The following is an 18,707-nucleotide window of genomic DNA, read 5'->3' on the forward strand; positions in this document are numbered from 1 at the left end:
AGAAACACTGAGACAATTACCATGGATAATCGCTGGAAGAATTGTTGGGAGTATTTGTTGAGAAATATATAGAGTAATCTATTGAGGGATTCGTTAAGTAATCCATAAAACTATTGCAGTAAAAATCACTAAACGAATGGCTAAAGCTTTTCCTCGAAAACCTGAGATGAAATTTTTGAAAATCCTGTGGAATAGTCGATTTTAGAGTATCTGATAGTTTCTTAGGAGCCTCTATAATTTTTTTACAAAAATTTACAATGGATAAAGAGACTTTATAGACCATTTTGGTTGAAACTCGAAGAGATCTTAGAGAACTTTGATTAGAAATAGAGGCTTTCAGAGATTTGAATTGACCAAGTCTCTCAAAAGAGAACTACTACCAAAACAGTCGTATGGAAAAAAATGCCTAAAATTGGCTAAACCTATTCTAAAGCCAAATTGTTGCAAGGGCGTGACCAAGGTCGCTTTCGATTTAAATTAAAACTAAATGTTTTCCTTTTTCGAAATCAGCCACTTGAAATGCCCTCCTTTCCTGCATTTGGTAAGCCTAAGTAGAGTAGTAGTAAGTAGAGCCTAAGTAAGAATCAAAATCTTAAATGCATGTACCGATGTTTCAGTAATCATTTTTTATTGAATCATCGTTAAACAAAAATTATATCTGTCAAACAACAACAGTGGGTTGAATTAGCCTCATAGGTGGAATTAGTTTGTTTGTTATCAAATTCTTTGCACTACTTTACTTCTCACTTTAAGTGATACAATTATGACTGGTCAATAGACTGACAAACCTTTTGGGTTCAGTCCTCTCACTGTTCGTCCCAAAAATCTATGGAAAACTGAACAAACTCTTCTCAGCTTTGCCGAAGACCACATTTTGACAGCACGCAAAAAATAATCTGTTATTATCTATAACAAAGTCTAAATCATGCTGAGATGATCATTCAATTACTTTCAGAGCAACATTGCTTTTTTGCTGTAAAGCATAGTAGCCTGGATTTCTTTGACCTATTCTTCCCGCCAGGAGCACCAATGTTGTCTGCCGCACAGTCGGTGAATCATGCTGCATGCTAACACAATTTATGATCATGAATAACAATTTATCCTGACGTCCAATCGAAATCTGCTCTTTGGCAAAGTTGTAGTTGGAAGGATTTCACAAGTAGAGTTTGTTAACTCTTCCATAAAATTTTATGACGAAGAGATAGAGGGCAGAACACAAAAAGTTGACGTTTTCCATTGTAATCTCCATATAAACTTCAAATAGCGTGAATACAGTTGAATTTCTCCCGAATCATTTCAAACTCTGGCTAGATGCCATTTACTATAAAAAAAATCGTTTAAGCATAGGGGAGACAAAATTTCCATATTTGCATCACTCTATTGGTCATTGATATGATATCCCGTTTTACAATACCAATGAAGTGATTTTAAGTATTTTCTACTCGTATTAGGGAAAGTGAACCAGTTATGAATACCGTGATTCTCCATTTTGTATGTAAATTCTCGAAAACTTTCACATTTTGAATACTTTTGTATGTTTTAAAATCAAGATATATTTGATATCAAACTATTTAAACCCACAAAATTATTATAAATTTGTAAACAATTCAATTATAACGTATAACGAAATGTGGAATCATTATGTCTTTAACTAGTACACCTATCGTATATAAATTATTGATTTATTTAAAATTTAAACTGAGCCATTTTACTCCATGAGTTCATTTTGAACCCATTTCCCCTACCGAGAAGTAGTCTCAACCAAAATCGACGACGACTTTAGCGACGAGTGCGGAGAGCTCGAATCGATGGCTCGTTCTCGCGCGGCTGACTGACTGCCTATAGAGGAGGCCTATTCTCACCAATAAGCATGCGCTACTCGACAAAACACGGGGACCGATCGCAGAACGTAAACGTCGCCGTCGGTATGGTAAATGTGCGCGGCTCGCTGCGAATTGGTTTTGATTTGTAAATTTTTGCAGTCTCTGTTCGATCGCGGTGTCGCGCGCACTTGTTTCTTTCAACCCGTTCTGCGGTGTGGTTCTGGAGATCTTGTGTCTTTCCTAGTGTTGTGGTGTTTTTTGCACAGTCGAGATCGTTTTGGCGACTTTCGGTTTGATCCTGGGGGCAGTTGATCTAGTTGATGAATTGATCGATCGATCGGTAGAAAAGTTGATAATTAAGATCAATTTTTTTTTGATACGGTTTTTGTGGTGACAAAACGGTTTGCTGAAACGACTTTCGATTTCCGACTGTGGTCAATCGAGAAGAAAATCGAATCGATCGGCTAGATCGATTATTATCTGCGATCACCTGTGAAACAGTCGGCGATCATTGAAGGTAGTGAATAAGCGACGAACCTCGAAACGAAACGAAAACACAGGTGTCGGAGGAGAGTGAAGTGAATAAATTAACGACCTTTCAGAAGTACGTGTATTAGAAGCGAATTGCTTAGAGCGTTTTCTCAGCCTTTGCTGACGGATTTCGAGTGCCATTTGAAGCCGGTGTGGAACAAAACAGGCAACGCTTTGTTTGGTGATTTTTGTGCGATATCGGAAATTGAAAATTGTGCGAGTTTTAAAGTGTCCCGAACACCATAATTGCCGGGTTGATTGCTTGTCTTGTCAGACCCAAGTGGAAAATTGAATGACAAACACAATTTTGAGCCAACGAATCAGATAAGCAGAGCGATAAATTGCCACCGAAAGGAGAAAAAAATAAGAAGAAGTGAAATCAAGAAGCAAACTTTGTTGCCGTTGCCGCGCCGACTTCAAAGGAGAATAAACAATAACAACGTTCTGGAATTACCCGCGGCTGATGTCGGTCGTCGTTCTGGCAGCATCTTATTTCGATTGGTTCTTGTGACGTCGCATTATTTTTTTTGGGACCGGTAAGTCGTTGTCGTAAAAACAAATTAACTATTAATTTTTGGTTTGCGGTTTGTGAATTGCATTTTCGTGATTTTTTAACGATTTCCTTCAATTGTTGCAATATTGTGTTATGGTGGCGATGAAGTTTAATGATTGATAATTGAGGTTCCTGGGTAGATAAAATCCGTGATTTTTTAAGCTTAAAGGATTAATAAAATGATCCCGATTATTTGAAATGACCAGACATGTTTTGCGATCATGTTAGCTCATATCAGCGGACTTTGGGGCAAGTGTGCAATAGGAGCAAGTAGGCCACATCTGCTTTTTATGAAATCGTAAAATATATTTTTTGCACTTTCTCATCGTAATAGGCTGTTTTTCATCATGCCAATATGTCATGAAACGGCCTACTTTCCTGCACTTAAGTATGCAGTGTGGGAAGGGTCATTACGCAACTGAAACCAGTGCTGTAATGATTCATTACGGAACGCTTTCTCATTACGCAACTGTTTTGAGTTGTGTAATGAATCATAACACAACCATTTTTCAGAAATTGTAAAATAATGGTGAGTGCATTCCGATATAATTTCTGATACCCTCAAGTGGTCTTCTACGAAATTGCAAAAAATGTTGTACGTAACTCGTTACAGAACTCGATTTTTACAGCACTCGTCGTAATTATCCTAGTCGGCAAGCTTCGTAGCATAGTCGTAAGTGCTGTGAAATTCATCATTCTGCAACTTTTTCCGTAAATTACTATTTCTCATTGAGTTTAACAATTTCCTTATATCCTTATAGTTTTTAATTTAATGAACAAAATATTTTGAAAATTGCTTTTTTCATGTTTTATCGACCTATGTTGCTTGTTTTGTTGTTTTTAAATAGCATGATAGAATGTAAACTATGAACAGATTTTTCTAAAATTCGGTAAATCGTGCAACTTTTCAAATGTGTAAGAAGTTGTTGCATTTGAACGATAAATCTATTAAGTTTTACAAAAGAAATTCAGTTTGCACCAAGCACCAGTAGTGGTACTGAAGTATAGAAGCGGAAAAGCTGGCATTTTTGCTCCACAATAGATTTATTTTTCAAGTATTCAATTGTAACATGTTTTCGGCGTGTTAAATAGTTTGTAGCTTATCTACACTAAGATTTTCCCGCTATTCAGGGCTGATCTATATTACATTAAATGAATCCGCCATTTCGTATGGGATGGAGACAAAAATGACAATTTAGCTACCTATTTTAATTGATTAGTAGAGAGTTCCACATGTGATAAACCTTGTTATAAAGCATCTCCTTATGACGGTAAATATGATCTAAATTACTAATTAGCCTTCCTATTTATATTACTTATAAAATATAAATAGGAAAAAAAAAAACTTTACGCGTAGAACTTTATGCGATGCTTATTCGGTGGCACACTTGTCCCACATCTCGATATCGAAGGGACCATCGAGATAGGGAGAGATCGAGACAAAGAACAAATTTTTGATGAATACTAGATTGAAAAACACTCCGTTGCCAAGAAAGTAATACACAAACAAACGTCATTTTGCGCTTCTAATTTGTTTTGAATCCCAAAACTTTGGTTTAGTAACCTTCGTAATTGCGTATATCGACATACGGAGAGAAAATTGAGAACGAAAAATCAACAGAAACACATCGAGACATGGAGATATCGAGATAAGGAGGATATTGAGATATGGAGAGTGAAAATGTATGCAGACTGAAGGGACTTATGAAATCATCGACATAGGGAGAAATATCGAGATGTAGAACATCGAGATGTGGAGAGTTGACTGTATTACCATTACCAGCACTGTCTAAAACTAATATTTTTTGAAACCATTTTCTTTTAATATGGCATAGTGCTTATGAGAAGATGAGAAACTAACATCATGAGGCTAAATTGGTGGGTTTGATAAGCTTTGGCCAAAGCTATTGAATGATTTTCTTTAGGTGGCACACATGTCCCAATCTCCGGTAATATTGTTGAATGTGTATAAAGGGTTGTGGAGTAAAGGTACAAAACAAACATGTTTGCAATTTGTTTGAAATTCCTATACTTTCTATGAATCTACGAACTCAGTGCGAACATACGCAGTAAGTGCGTGCTGTGGCCATTTGTGCTAATGATTTGGGTTGACGATATTTTGAAGATTTAAGAATATTCAAGTTCTGGACAAGTAACATGCGTTTTATGTGATCCAATGGTTATTGATCAAGTCACAGGGGTTGAGTTCTGAGAATATTGAAAGTATCTCTCACTTATCGCTCTTTGTAACAATCATGATCCACTGCACATACTGAGAGTCTGTTTATCGTCTACTGCTACAGCTTTGATTGTATCGGGGGGATAGCAGTGCATGATAAAACCCATGGGGCATGGTAACAAATGGGTTTTACCATCGCTCTCTCTTTGGGACTCTCCTTCGCTGCTGCTGTTCATCAAGCTTATTCATACAACTTGTGAAACATTGCCGATCATGGACCGATATAGATGGGAGGTTTATCTTCGATTGCTTTGATCGTGCTTCGGAATCAATTGAGAACAAATTCCGCAATGTCTGTTAAGTCATTAGGACTCGACAGTTAACCTTTTTGTCATTTAGATAAGTACCGTTTTGTCTCAAACTCCAAACAGACTCATATTCCAAACACTCGTTTTTTGTATGGCGATTTGGTTGAAATGTTTCGCTGAAATATGTCATCAAATAAGCAGGAAATGGCAGTCAATTGCAATTAAATTTTATCGTTTATGAATCTATTTTATACCTCAGGGGTAGTGATGATTCTCCAGTTTTAGACCAGTAGAACCAACTCATATGAATTCATTTGAGAAATTAGTCATTTGAATATGATTTATTCGTGCTGTTCGGAATTTGAATCAATGTGTTCGGAATATGACACTGAATTAACACAGTGTTCGGCATTTGAATCAAAATGTTGATCCATACTTTTACGTAAAAACAATAGTAAAAAAGTTTAAATAAATCATTTTATCAGTACACTCAACAGCCAACAGTATTGCATTGCGTAGGAACTAAAATTTTCATAAATATCAGCTAATTTATGCCCACCAGGTGCATTTGAAGTCACTGTTGGCCTTAAAAAAAAATTGATAGCTTCTCAACAAACGTGGTGTTCGTTCAGAGAGTTTCTAAGCTATGAATGTCAAAAATTATTGTCACATTAGAGAGCATTACTAAATAATACTCGTGACGGGTCTGGTGGAAGATCTTTTCGGAATAATATTTTCTCTACATCCCAGAACATAGAGCAGCTTTGAGCTTGTTGCGATATACATATTTGAAAATAGTAAATTGGCAAAGAAAGTTCGCAGTTATTAATAAAGGGAACGCTCATAGAATATTTCGCTGTAGATCAAGCTGTGGGACAGTGCTTTGGATACTTGATAAATTACTTGATAAAAGAAGGGATTTTTTTTTGCAAAATATTGAAAGTTCTAATCCAAAATGTGTTAATAAAAATGGGTTGTTAATTTGAGTTATGCTGTGATGAGATTTTTTTGCGTTAGAGCCTTAAACATTCTAAACGAAAAATAGTCTGCTCTCGTATATAGGCTATTTTTGCATTATGCTGCAGTAATAATGCAAAAATAGCCTATATACGAGAGCAGATTATTTTTTGTTTAAAATGTTTAAGGCTCTAACGCAAAAAAATCTCGTCACAGCATAACTCAAATTAACAACACATTTTTAAAAGAAAACTTCTCAACGATTCAATATAAATTGTAATTTTGTACATCAAAAACACCATCTTTACGGTCTTAAAATGTTTAATGAAATCTTGTTTTATTTAATAACACAAAAGATCATGTTACTGCAACTATTTTAGCAATTTTTTTTTCGTTCAAATAACGACTACATCATATTTGAACTTTACTTTAAAAATTTGGTCCATAAATGTACCCTGACCCTTTTGACCATGTTTGACGTTCGCTTAGTCGACAAAATTACCACAGGGGATTTAGTTTTAACACTGGGATTGTTCCTATCTGACATTTCAAAAGGTACACGGAAAACAAAATACACTCAAAATTTGAGTTTAAGCCAATGTGACAAAATCTAAAAAACCATGAAAAAATGTTTTTTGAACTTATTCAAACGAAAAACATTAAAGATTTAGTAAACGTGTGCCAAAAACCCTAAACTTTAGCGTTTGGCACTTAAATTCGGACTGGGCTTTAGGACCCTATTGGCGAAAGAAGGGAAAATTTGTGGTTGAGATAATATTATTTCCAGCATATCTCGAAAGAAGATGATGCGTTTGCAAAAAAACATATGTTGAATATCGGCAGGTTCTAAAGTAATTATCATTATAACAACAAAATGAAAAAAATGGTTAACATTTAGCTTAATGTTAAATAATAAAATTCAAAACAGTATAAATATACGCCAAAATTTATGAATAAACCAATAGGAGATTGGATACCAAAAATTATTGCGGCATAATAAAATGAAAAGACAATTGCGTTTAGAATCATCGAAGTGATTGTACTACTTTACCCCGAATGTCGTTTCTCCGAATGTCGGTTCCCCGAATGCCAGTTCCTCAAATGACCCATTTCTCCGAATGCCATTTCCCCGAATCACCGGTTTCTCTGAAAAGTGGTGCAGTTTAAATAGGTGCTATAATAGCCTTCAGTGGCTGGATAGTGAACGGGAAAGAACGATAAGCAATCAAAAGAAGGTGGTACTCTGTCATTCTCGGCTATACACATGTTGGCAAAAATGCTGAGGACGATAAAACTCGAAAGCACCGCCAATTAAAAAAAGAAAATTGCATATTGGATGGCCAGTTCGAGGAATGGGCTAATCGGGGAAACGGGGTATTCGGGGATCTGACGTTCGGGGAAACGACGTTCGGGGAACCGACATTGGGGGAACATTGAAGTAACAGCCGTAATCGATGTCTCTATTCGCTGTTAACTTGAGCAGACCAATATTATCGAATGCCGACCTTTTGTCAAATAGAAACAATAAAATTTTTAAAAAGTATAGCTCCAAAGAGCAGCCTATTTATAAAAAAGGGGAAATTTATTTAAATTTTAAATCAACAATGTTTATACTCATAATTATGGTATATATATATTTATATATATGTACACTACCCGCCATAAGTATGGAATCGCATCATCTAGTATTGCAACACCTCAATTGAATATTGTAGCACCCCTCAAAAAGTTTAGCATCACCCGTAAGCTATTACACTAATGACGCAATATCTTGGAAACCTTACTTTCTAGAAAGCTGCGGTCTTCAGCAAAGTTGTTCAAAAGCCTTACGGCGTTCATCAGCTGACATTTTTAATGCGCCATTTAGCCGCTACGTGGCGCTAGTGTGCATGTAATTTGGTCATGTTTTAGACGGCTTTAGGTCATGAACCTGACCACTTAGAATGTTCGTGTCTTCAGCAAAGTTGTTCAGAAGCTTAGAAGCAATCTAAGGCAGCACTGATTGGTTAGCAATTTTGCCGCTACGTGGCGCTAGTGTGCATGTAAATTGGTCATATTTTAGACGGCTCTGGCTCATGAACCTGACCACTTAGAATGTTCGTGTCTTCAGCAAAGTTGTTCAAAAGCTTAAAAGCAATGTGAAACAGCACTGATTGGTTAGGGTGCACGACGTTAGGCATAAATACGTTAGGCATAAAGACGTTAGGCATAAGTACGATAGGCATAAATACGATAGGCATACTGGACGTTTGGCATAATAGATGTTTGGCATAATGGACATTAGGCATAATGGACGATAGGCATAATTTTCAAAATGAAAATATAAATCGTTTCCTGGAAAAATGTACTGACTTTTTTGATAATTTTTTTTTTCCTATATTTATTTACGAGATTTTTAGCCCTGGGCTGGTTCATCTCGGGACCAACGGATTTACTTCCCTTCCGAAGGAAGTCGAAACTATGACTTTCACGTCATAAGTGACTATCTCGGGGATGGGATTTGATCCCAGGTCCTCAGCGTGAGTGGCGTGAGTTCTAACCATAGAGTAAAGCCATGCTGAAGGTATCTTAGTTCGGTTCCTAGTCGATCCAGGATCTTTTCGTTTTCTTCACTTTCTTGGCCATAAAGCATAATGTATCGTGCACAAATGAGAAAGCCAAGAATAAGAACGACGCTGTACATGATCAGTTGCTCATTTTTGGGTTTGGTTCTACACATATAACTGGCAAATTTTTCATAAGATATTATCCCTTCTTTAAATTGAAGGCTGTTCTTTATAGTTTTGATGTCAACAAAATTATTGGAGTTAGTGCTGCTAATGTCTTAATCAGAAAATTTCCCTTCTTCTATAAATAAGCTGTTCTTTCAAGACAATAATGTCATTATTGCTTTAAATATTTCCACCATACATTTTCCCTTCTTTGAATCATAGGCTTTTCTTTATATTTATATGGTTAATTAAATGGTTGGAGGAAAAGACTGTTTGAGAAAGCACCTTCTTCCAATATATGTTGTATTTTTATTTTTCTAATAGTTTTTGGAATTGTAGATGTAAATATTTCCATCCGAAATTTTCGTTTCGACTTGCTGTTGATTGATTATGAGTAATCAAATAAGTTGTAGGAGCTCTATGCAATAACATTGGGAATATCACTTTGCTCCTAAATGCACGCCATGTTTTATGCTGGATATTGTGTTATGTTGAATTTGAACTTGACTTTTGTAATTGAAATAAATATTTAATCAAATTTTACTTTTCAAACTTGACAAATTTCGAGGAAATTGATTGAAAATCATCGAAAATTGTTTACATAAGTAGCAAAGGAACCGTTCTCACTAATGAAGAGCAGACTCGAAGTAGCAATGTAACGCTAAGAAGATAGTTGTCATACTACCAGAAAATTATTGCTGAAGATTATATCACCTATTATAACATAAATTCTTGACTTGCCTCTCGATTATTGTCTTCAAGGTACTCATTTGCACTATAAGTATTAATATTTATATGGAAGATTTCCCTTTTTTAGAATTAACTCAATTATGTAAGAGAAATATAACAAAAAATGTCATATACTCATTAAAATAAACATCTTTAGAAACAAATAACACTTTGATTGCACATCGCAAATATAAAATGATACTTACAAAAATGGATTGAGCTGGATTTTAGAATTGAAATGACAATCAATGTTCCTCCATATCTGTCATTCGGTTCATGGTCACATTTCATAGCACCGAAAAAAATCATTTAATACCAGCCAATCAATCCACCCTTTTGTAACGCTTTTTGTATAAACATCGTACATTTTTATGAGCTGTCACACCTTAAGGACAGATACCCACCCCTATCAGCGTAATAGATTTTGTAAATGGGCCCGAAAATGTTTCATTATAATACGAGTTTCAAATGACACACGCGCAAGTTGTTTTATGCCAAACGTCCATTATGCCTGACGTATATTATGCCTAACATCCATTATGCCTAATGTCTTTATGCCTAACGTCCATTATGCCTAACATCCTTATGCCTAACGTCCTTATACCTAACGTCTTTATGCCTAATGGGGTATACTCATATATATATCTATATATATGTATATATATATATATATATATATATATATATATATATATATATATATATATATATATATATATATATATATATATATATATATATATATATATATATATATATATATATTTTGTGTCAATTGACTCCAAAACTAGCCTGATGTGATCAGAAAGATTCAATAGAAACGTAAAAACGAATGTCATTTTCAGAAATTCCTGGTTTCAAATTCATTATGCCGAACGACTTTCTGCCAAATGACCATTATGCCAAACGACTTTATGCGAAACGGCTTTATGACAAACGACTTAATGCCAAATGACCTACCATCCAATGAAATATATTCCAGGAGTGCCATCCAGTAGCAACGGTACACAAAATAAAGAACGTTCAATATTCTCATACCGTTTTGTCTCACATTCCGAACATGACTTGACTTACATTCTGAACAGTGGCAATTTAAAAGGTAAGAATTTATATTTTCCAACTTTTAAATGTAGTGGACTCGAATCATAGAAGGATCGATCATTATGTGAAGAAATTTGAGTGATTTCCTTGAAAATAAAACGGTACGTTCGGAAAACTTGAACGTGTTTTCTTCTTTCGTATATTAAATTAAATCTAAAAAAATAGTTTGATTGCCTTACTTTGAAGTATGTTTTCTTACAATAATTCAAAATTTTCTTGTTTCCATGAAGGTTATGAAAAAAATCATTATCAGAAACCCATACAATCTTAAGAAAGATTCTTATAGATTCTGGGATACCTATATGAGCTTATAATGTTTAGTAGGTGATTTTAAAAAGGCATTTTCAACCAATATTTGTAAAAGAGGCAACAATAAAAAAATCGATAAGGGGCATTTTGAAGAATTGAGTCAAATACGAAACGTTTTCTTGATACTATTTTAATTTTGATGAAATGATTTCTCTTTTATTAATATACACATAAAACTAAGTGTCGGATTCTCCATAATTCAATTCCCAAAAAATTTGGGTGATCATATCATTATGAAAAGCAGTATATATTGTAATTCATTTAGGCTTACATTTTGAACAACTCGTTCTCTATGTCTTTGTTTGGATTTTTCAAACAGATTTAATATTTTATTTTATTTTTAATTTTGGACTAAATTTCGATTTTCATCAAAACCAATTTTTACCTACCTGAATTTTACACCAATAAGTCTGTCAGAAGTTTCACTTAAATTTAAAAAAAATCAATGATTTTATTCTAAAACCAATCAATTATAATACATTGTTTCAGAATTATTTGTGAAAAATTTAGTCTTTTTCAAGGATTTCCACAAGAAATTCCGAAGGAAATCTTTTACTAATGATAAAAATTCCCAAAAATACCGGCAAAAATAATGCAAAAATTTGGCCAATCTAAAAGTGGATGTGATTGAAAATTCAGGCTGTGTTCACATTTATTGATTGGACTCAAACCACTATTAAAATCTTTTAATTTTATGAACTATCCCATAGTAATTGATATGGGAAAATGATTTTGGCCCAATTTATGTTTTCCGAAACATTGGGCAAAACCCAAACATGAGAAGAAGAATTCGAAGAAGACAAGAAAACAAGCCAGCTGTCAGTAAGCTGGCTCATCCCTCACAGTGTCAGAGTGTCCTCAGGATGATTACTGTCATAAAGATAAATAGAAAAAAGTTGCAAGTATGAATGTTGTTTTCCAGTGTGTTTCCACTTTTGTACATCTATAACATTTATCTGGACTAAGTATAGTTTCAATGTTTAATCCTTTCGTAACAACTGGTATGCACATTATATTTGGATACATTTTTTTAACCGAACATTGCAAAAATAACTCTAGAAAATCAAGGGAAAATATTTGCTTCTTTTGTTTTGAAAGATATCGTAGGTGCCATCAGTAACGCTTCTAATACGACGCATGCTGCTGAATGTTTTTGAAACTGTTAAAATTTGATTTCGACTCCGATATCCTTCCGAGATAAATGTTAAGGAGAGCTATACATAGTGAATTTGCTAGTCAAACAGGGAGATTATTTGTAGTGGAACTGATATGCACTTACGTTTACTTGTGAAATCATACGATAATGTTTCCTTAATTTTATAAACAATTATATGTATCTTGCAGGTTCTTGTAGAATGATTATTAGAAAATGCGTTAAAAATTTATATCAACTTAGTTTTGAAAAAAAAAACAGATGGGACTGACTTGTAATTCACAGTAGCGTACATAAATGTAGCTCGCGATCTTTGGAAATCATTGAAAAAAGTGGCTGCCTTTTTTTTCTTTTGTGGTTCCATTGATTGAGTTCGAAATATCCTGCATAAATTCACTAAATCCGGAAATACTGACTACGATCAGCGGAACTCTTTGCTTCCTTACGTGCATCGGAGGGCTTGAGTTTAGGGCTGCTTCGATGTATTACTTAGAAAACATGTTGTAGTGTTCTAATGAATTGCCCAATTTTATACAGTTTTCAGAATTCAGAAGAGCACATTCTAGAGAAACGCCTTCTGTTTTATTTTTCCCAAACTATAGTAGACTTAATAAAACCCATTTTCTTGAAAGATAATTGCAAATTCAACTAAATATCATTATCTTTTTTGAGCTATCACTCGTTACATCAAATCGAGGTATCGTTGGTGTCCAGCTCGTCGTCTAAAGTCGTTGATAACACCCAAAACACAAGCTGTTTAAATCCTCCAATTTCTCATTCAGCAATTATTTTCAAGTAACAACAACCACCTTCATTTGACAACCCGATTTTTTGTCGGTCTGGCCCATCTTTTGATTTATTTCTGCCATTTCTTTGGCTGACAGCAGTCTTTTGTACATTGTGGCTCTTTTTTTTGCGCAAACCCCACCTCAATTGTGTTCGGTCACCAGCAAGTGTCACGCCACTTATGTCTCCCAAAGACGCATCCCGCGCTGATCGAAGTGATTTTTGAGTGGTCCAACCCTTTTAGACGGTAAGGTGATTCCCCCTTTGGAAATGACACTTATTTTTCTTCTTCTTGCGGCAGACCATGAAGGGTATAACGAGATAATAAATGTGACTGTTTTTGCGCCAAGCAGTGAGCTTCCTCGTCTTGACGCGGCGTGAAAAAAACTTCGGAGACAACAAATTTGTGATCATGCGTCTTCAATGAATTTCAAATTAAGCTGGTTGCGAACCGATCGCGATATGGGTAGGGCGCATTTTCCCACAAATTATGCTCACCCTCAAAAAACGATCAATCGACGAATGACGATGATGATGATGGTCATCAGCACTACGAAATCGGCACTTTAGGTTGTCCATCACGGGAATGCTAATGCCTTGTCGCCTGTCCGTTGCTCGTACATGAATATTGATCAGCTCTTTTACGGTTTTGGAAATGGCGATCGACGCCCATCGATGAATTTGCAAAGTACGCGATTTATGACAATCGAAGCTTCGTCCATCCATCGAGATTAGTTCGGTGGGATGGGTTGGAGGCAGGGATGCCAGATTGAAAAACATATCTTTTATTTGAAAGATTGAAAATTGTTTTTTTGTTAATTCTTTTTTTAGTATCATTTCAAACATTACATCAATGTCTTATATCTAGGTGTTATGTGTTAGACAACACTATCATCTTAATATGGTAATACAAAATTAAGCTTTTATTAACATTTGGTTAAAAACATTACATTTAATTTGCCTTAGCAGTTCAGAATTTCTACAGGTGAGTTGATTTCACCTAAAGAGAAAAATTTTTTCAATTTACTTAACCTAACATAACCTAAATATATGACGCAACATCTTATCCAATGTTTCAATATTGGATATTCTCTGTAACTTATTAGTACTATACCAGGAAGGAAAGAATGCTCTTTCTGGTATTACAACAGCTAGTCTATATTGGTACAGCACAGAACATAGTTGGCCTGACAATTATTTTGAAGATCGAAAGCTTGTTCTTAAGACAAAGTTTTGATTTCCTATTCATAAGCGGATAGAGACATTTTACATATTTGCTACATTTGGCTTAAATGCCCTCAATGTGATTTTTGAAAGTTAAATTCTCACCTAGCATGAGCCCTAGATACTTAACTTCATCTGACCAATTTATTGGAACCCCTCTCATTGTAACAACATGTCTACTTGAAGGTTTCAAATAAAGAGCTTTTGATTTATGTGGGAATATTATTGAGTTTTGTAAGCATTTTGAGAAATCTTCCAGTTTTGCAAGTATGAAGAAAATCTATACAAACCTTTTTGCAATCGACTACAGATGACACGCAGACTTCGTCCTTTGGCGGAGAGGCCTGTGTCATCCGCTAACAAGGATTTTTGACACCCCTGGGGTAACTCAGGTAAGTCAGATGTAAAAATATTGTACAAGTTTGGCCTCAAAATGCTGCCTTGAGGAACACCAGCTCTTACAGGAAGTTTTTTAGACTTGGAGTTCTGATAATTAATCTGAAGTGTACGATTTGGCAGATAACTTTGATTTTTTCTAACAATGTATGTTGGAGAATTGAAGTTTTATAGTTTTACAATCTAGCCTTCATGCGAAACATTGGCGAATGCTTTTTCTATGTCTAGAAGAGCAAGACCAGTAATAGCCTTTGGATTTGTTGGAACGAATCAAAATTGTTACATATAAAAGATGGTGAGTGGTCGAAAGTCCATGTCGGAATCCGATTAAATTGAAAATTGGCAAAAATTGATCATCATTCTGTACAAAATGACCTTTTCAGAAAATGCTCTGAGGATATTTTGAAAAAAATCGGGTTTTTGTAGCTATATTTGGAAGACTATTTTAAATTATTTGATTTTTTTTCAGTTTTATGTCAAGAAACAAATCAATGACGTGGTTACTTATGAGTGTTCTCTACAGAAACACTCCAAAGGAATTTTGGCAGTGATTTATCTGGAAATCCTTCCACGAATTCCATTAGAAAACATTCATGTTTTCCTTCAGGTATTCATTTGGGATTTTTGTAAGAGTTTCTACTATAAATTCTTGCCGGGACTTCTCTAGAAATTGTTGAAGTAATGCAGAATGGTTTCAAGAAACATCCCATAGATTCCTTACAACAGAGATTTTTATTTGAAAAAAATCTCCAGAGGTTCTGCCAAAAGTTTTTCTAGGATTCTATCGAACAATTCTTACACAGATTCGTAAATGAATTTGTCCTGGGATTATATTATATAGCGCGAATTTTATCTTCGTCTACAGGCTGCGGGACCTCAGCTGGTTACGGAACCCGTAGAAAGCCCTATTCGCAGCTGCAAGACGCCTTTTCACCTTGCGGGTAACATCATTATCGCACGTCACTAGAGTACCAAAGTTAATAAATTCTTCCAAATTTCCATGCGACCGCATGACGATGGTACCGCATTTTTGCACGCCTGCTATCATTATAGCTCCTTGCTTCAATCCATCTAAGGTTACGAAGAAGGTCGAAATCTTATCCGCAACCCGCACACTTGATTTCGATCCATCTAACGTTGCGCGAATCAGTCTAATCGGTTTCGTCGGAAAACCATATTCTATAATTATCTGCCATAACTCATTTCTTTTCACTGAATCGTACGCCGCATTGAAATCAATAAACAGATGATGAGTCTGCAAGGTAATCAGGATATAGATTTGTATTTGATTCCTTCTAAGTCGCCCTAGAATATATTTTGAATAGGAAAAAATAACAGAAAAATCCATAGAATATTTTGAGACACTTGAGAGGAACCTGATTGAAACTATCCGTATAAAAATATAACAGATAACATTCTGGAAAATTTTGAAGGTAGCATTGGAAAAACTTCGTAAGGATTTATTTTCATAGATTTTTATAGAATTTCTAGAGGAATTAAAAAATAGCGATTTGGAGGAAATCTTATCCGATCTCTTGGATAAATTCCCAAAGGTATACAGGAATATCGTTTTTGAGAAATGTTTGGGAAGAACCCGGGACTACATTTAAGTTAGGCAGGCTGATCCATTTTTAATGGTTGAGATAAGAACCGAGCATTTGTCAAAACCTACGATAAGTCAACAAAGCACTAAAACGAGAATGCCCATTTATCATAATTGAGAATATGAAGAAATGTACGATTTTTTTGAATTAGTTTGTATTAGTTGTCGAATGCGAGACAAAACTACTACATGCATGCCAGCCAAGATAAAAGTGTGGACTTTAAAATGTAAACAAGCCTAATAAAGGTTATATTCACATGGAAGGGCCTACTGTCAGTGACAAAAGTTAGTAACCGCATGCTGTTTTTTCATACAAAATGCCCAAGTTGGGGGCTCTGTATCTCGGCTTCCAGAAGTCCGAATTGGCTTAAAATTGGATAACGAGATACAAATAAAGTAAAATTTTGTCTATAGTGACATATTTACATTTTAGTGATGCTTCAAAAAGTTTCAGAGGGTTGTTCAAAGGCAAAAGCTAGTAATCAAGAGATTTTTAATTTATTTCTAAAACAGTAAGTTTTAAGTATTTGGTGTGTTCTGAAAATTTGCCTAACGTCTCAAAGTGAACAACTTTGCAGATGTTTTGCATTTTCGTCCTTAGGTAATCCACTAGTGGTACCGGCACTTTTATTATTTTTTTCAAATCTTTTCTTCGGAAATTTTTGCAATCCGTCAAAACTATAGGCATAGATCAGATATCAGAGAGGAAAAATCCATTAGTTACGACAAGAATATTGTACAGATCCACCAAAATTTTATCACAAATATCATAGAAAACTCAAAAAAATCTATGAAAAAATCTTTGAAAACTCCAAGATTTACTCAAAAGTAATTTAGGGAATTCTTCCAGAGAATCCCTGCGAGTTACCCAAACATTTCTTAGAAATGAAAAATCTCAATTAATTCTTCTTGGGATGTATTGAGAAAAGTAACCTCAGAAACATTTTACTTAAACAAGGGTTCGCAAATTTTACTAATCCAAATTTTGATTATTTTTCTAGAGAATCTTTGAGAAATTTCCAAAGACATTTCGTCCTGGAATAACATCCACAAATTCTTTAGGGGACGTTTCTAGAATACTGCCATTCTTTAGGAATCACTTTAATAAATTATCAATAAATCAATTCAAAGATGCATTTTTTTTTTCAGAGACTTTCAGTAATTAAAAGAAAATCTTATTGATTCTGCTGTCACGAACTGTCACTGTGAGCCCGGATCTCAAACAATGGACAAACTTGGAAAAAGTGCGTAACTGATCAAAACATTTTTTGGCATTTCATGAAATGTGACAACAAATCGATTGATAAGCTATTCATGCCTATTCAAAAGTAATGTCACGATAGCACCTTTTATTCTGATTGAATATAAAGTACTTAAATACGCATCATTTTACTTTTTCTAATAAAAACGAAAATGAAATGCATAGAAAACTTTGGCCCTTTTTCAATGTTTGTCCGAAAAGGTGGAAGGTACACAACAAAAGAAAACAAGCAATTTTCATCAGGTCTGCCTTGATTGTCGTTGGCGAGCTGGAGTTTTCTTGCAGTTTAAAAAAAAAATATGTCATATTTCGGTGCCTCCCTCCCAGGTTAGAACCAGTGCTGTTAAATGTCAAAATTTTTGGGAAAATTGAAATGTTTATGGCACTTTTTCATGTGCCGAGGGAGTGGAAGGGTGGAATTAAAAAAAAAAACCGTTTTGAGAGCGAATAGTGTGTGTATTGCTTCAACTGCAATGACATTGTTAAGATAAGTATAAATGGTTTTAGTAAGAGTAAAGTTCAACTTACAATTCGGGGGCCTTTCGTGGGACACATCCTTTTTCTCTTTCTGCGGCCTCGTAACGTGACCTAACACCTGATATAACAATTTTACTTCATTGGATATTAACACTTTTGGTATTATCTTACTTTCTTTCGTTTCGGAAAACTGGACTCGACTTGGGGCGGACTTTTGACGGACTTGTGACTTGACTCACTAGGATCTACATGGACAAACGTATCAATTGTTTTTTTCTATTAATCTCGAAGTGTAATAGCTAACTCGCAAACTCAGATTGAACTGCTCTACGAAGGAATGAAAATAAATTACGCTGGTTCTGTAAACCTGCGCAAATAACTTGGACTGAATTTGAATTTTAAATTCTATTTTAATTCACTTTTCACTCGTGTACTATTTCACTGAACACTTTTTTCTCTCTGCTACAAATGTGAAACGATAACTGGAAAAGGTTCGCTGACAGCTTTGCAACCAGCACCCGGTGTCTGTTGACAGCTGTCACTTGTCTTGACGCGGCGCTTTAACTGCGTAACGCGTCGCTTTCGAAATGGGTGACAGGGTTGCCA

The 18,707-nt window shown here is 35.0% G+C and overlaps 1 protein-coding gene across 4 annotated transcripts in view; it reads left to right on the forward strand.

Annotated features, from left to right (window-relative positions):
- The first annotated feature begins 1,961 nt into the window (after nucleotides 1-1,961).
- LOC5566549 overlaps nucleotides 1,962-18,707 on the forward strand; it is a 139,039-nt gene continuing 122,293 nt past the window's right edge. For 3 of the 4 annotated variants that reach the window (XM_021853152.1, XM_021853154.1, XM_021853153.1), the window contains exon 1: nucleotides 1,962-2,890. The gene's annotated coding sequence lies outside the window, so the exon portion shown is untranslated. The remainder of the gene's footprint in view (nucleotides 2,891-18,707) is intronic. The other variant, XM_021853155.1, reaches the window with a different exon arrangement.

Source organism: Aedes aegypti, chromosome 3 (assembly GCF_002204515.2).
Source record: "Aedes aegypti strain LVP_AGWG chromosome 3, AaegL5.0 Primary Assembly, whole genome shotgun sequence".
NCBI classification, from domain to species: Eukaryota; Metazoa; Arthropoda; class Insecta; order Diptera; family Culicidae; genus Aedes; species Aedes aegypti.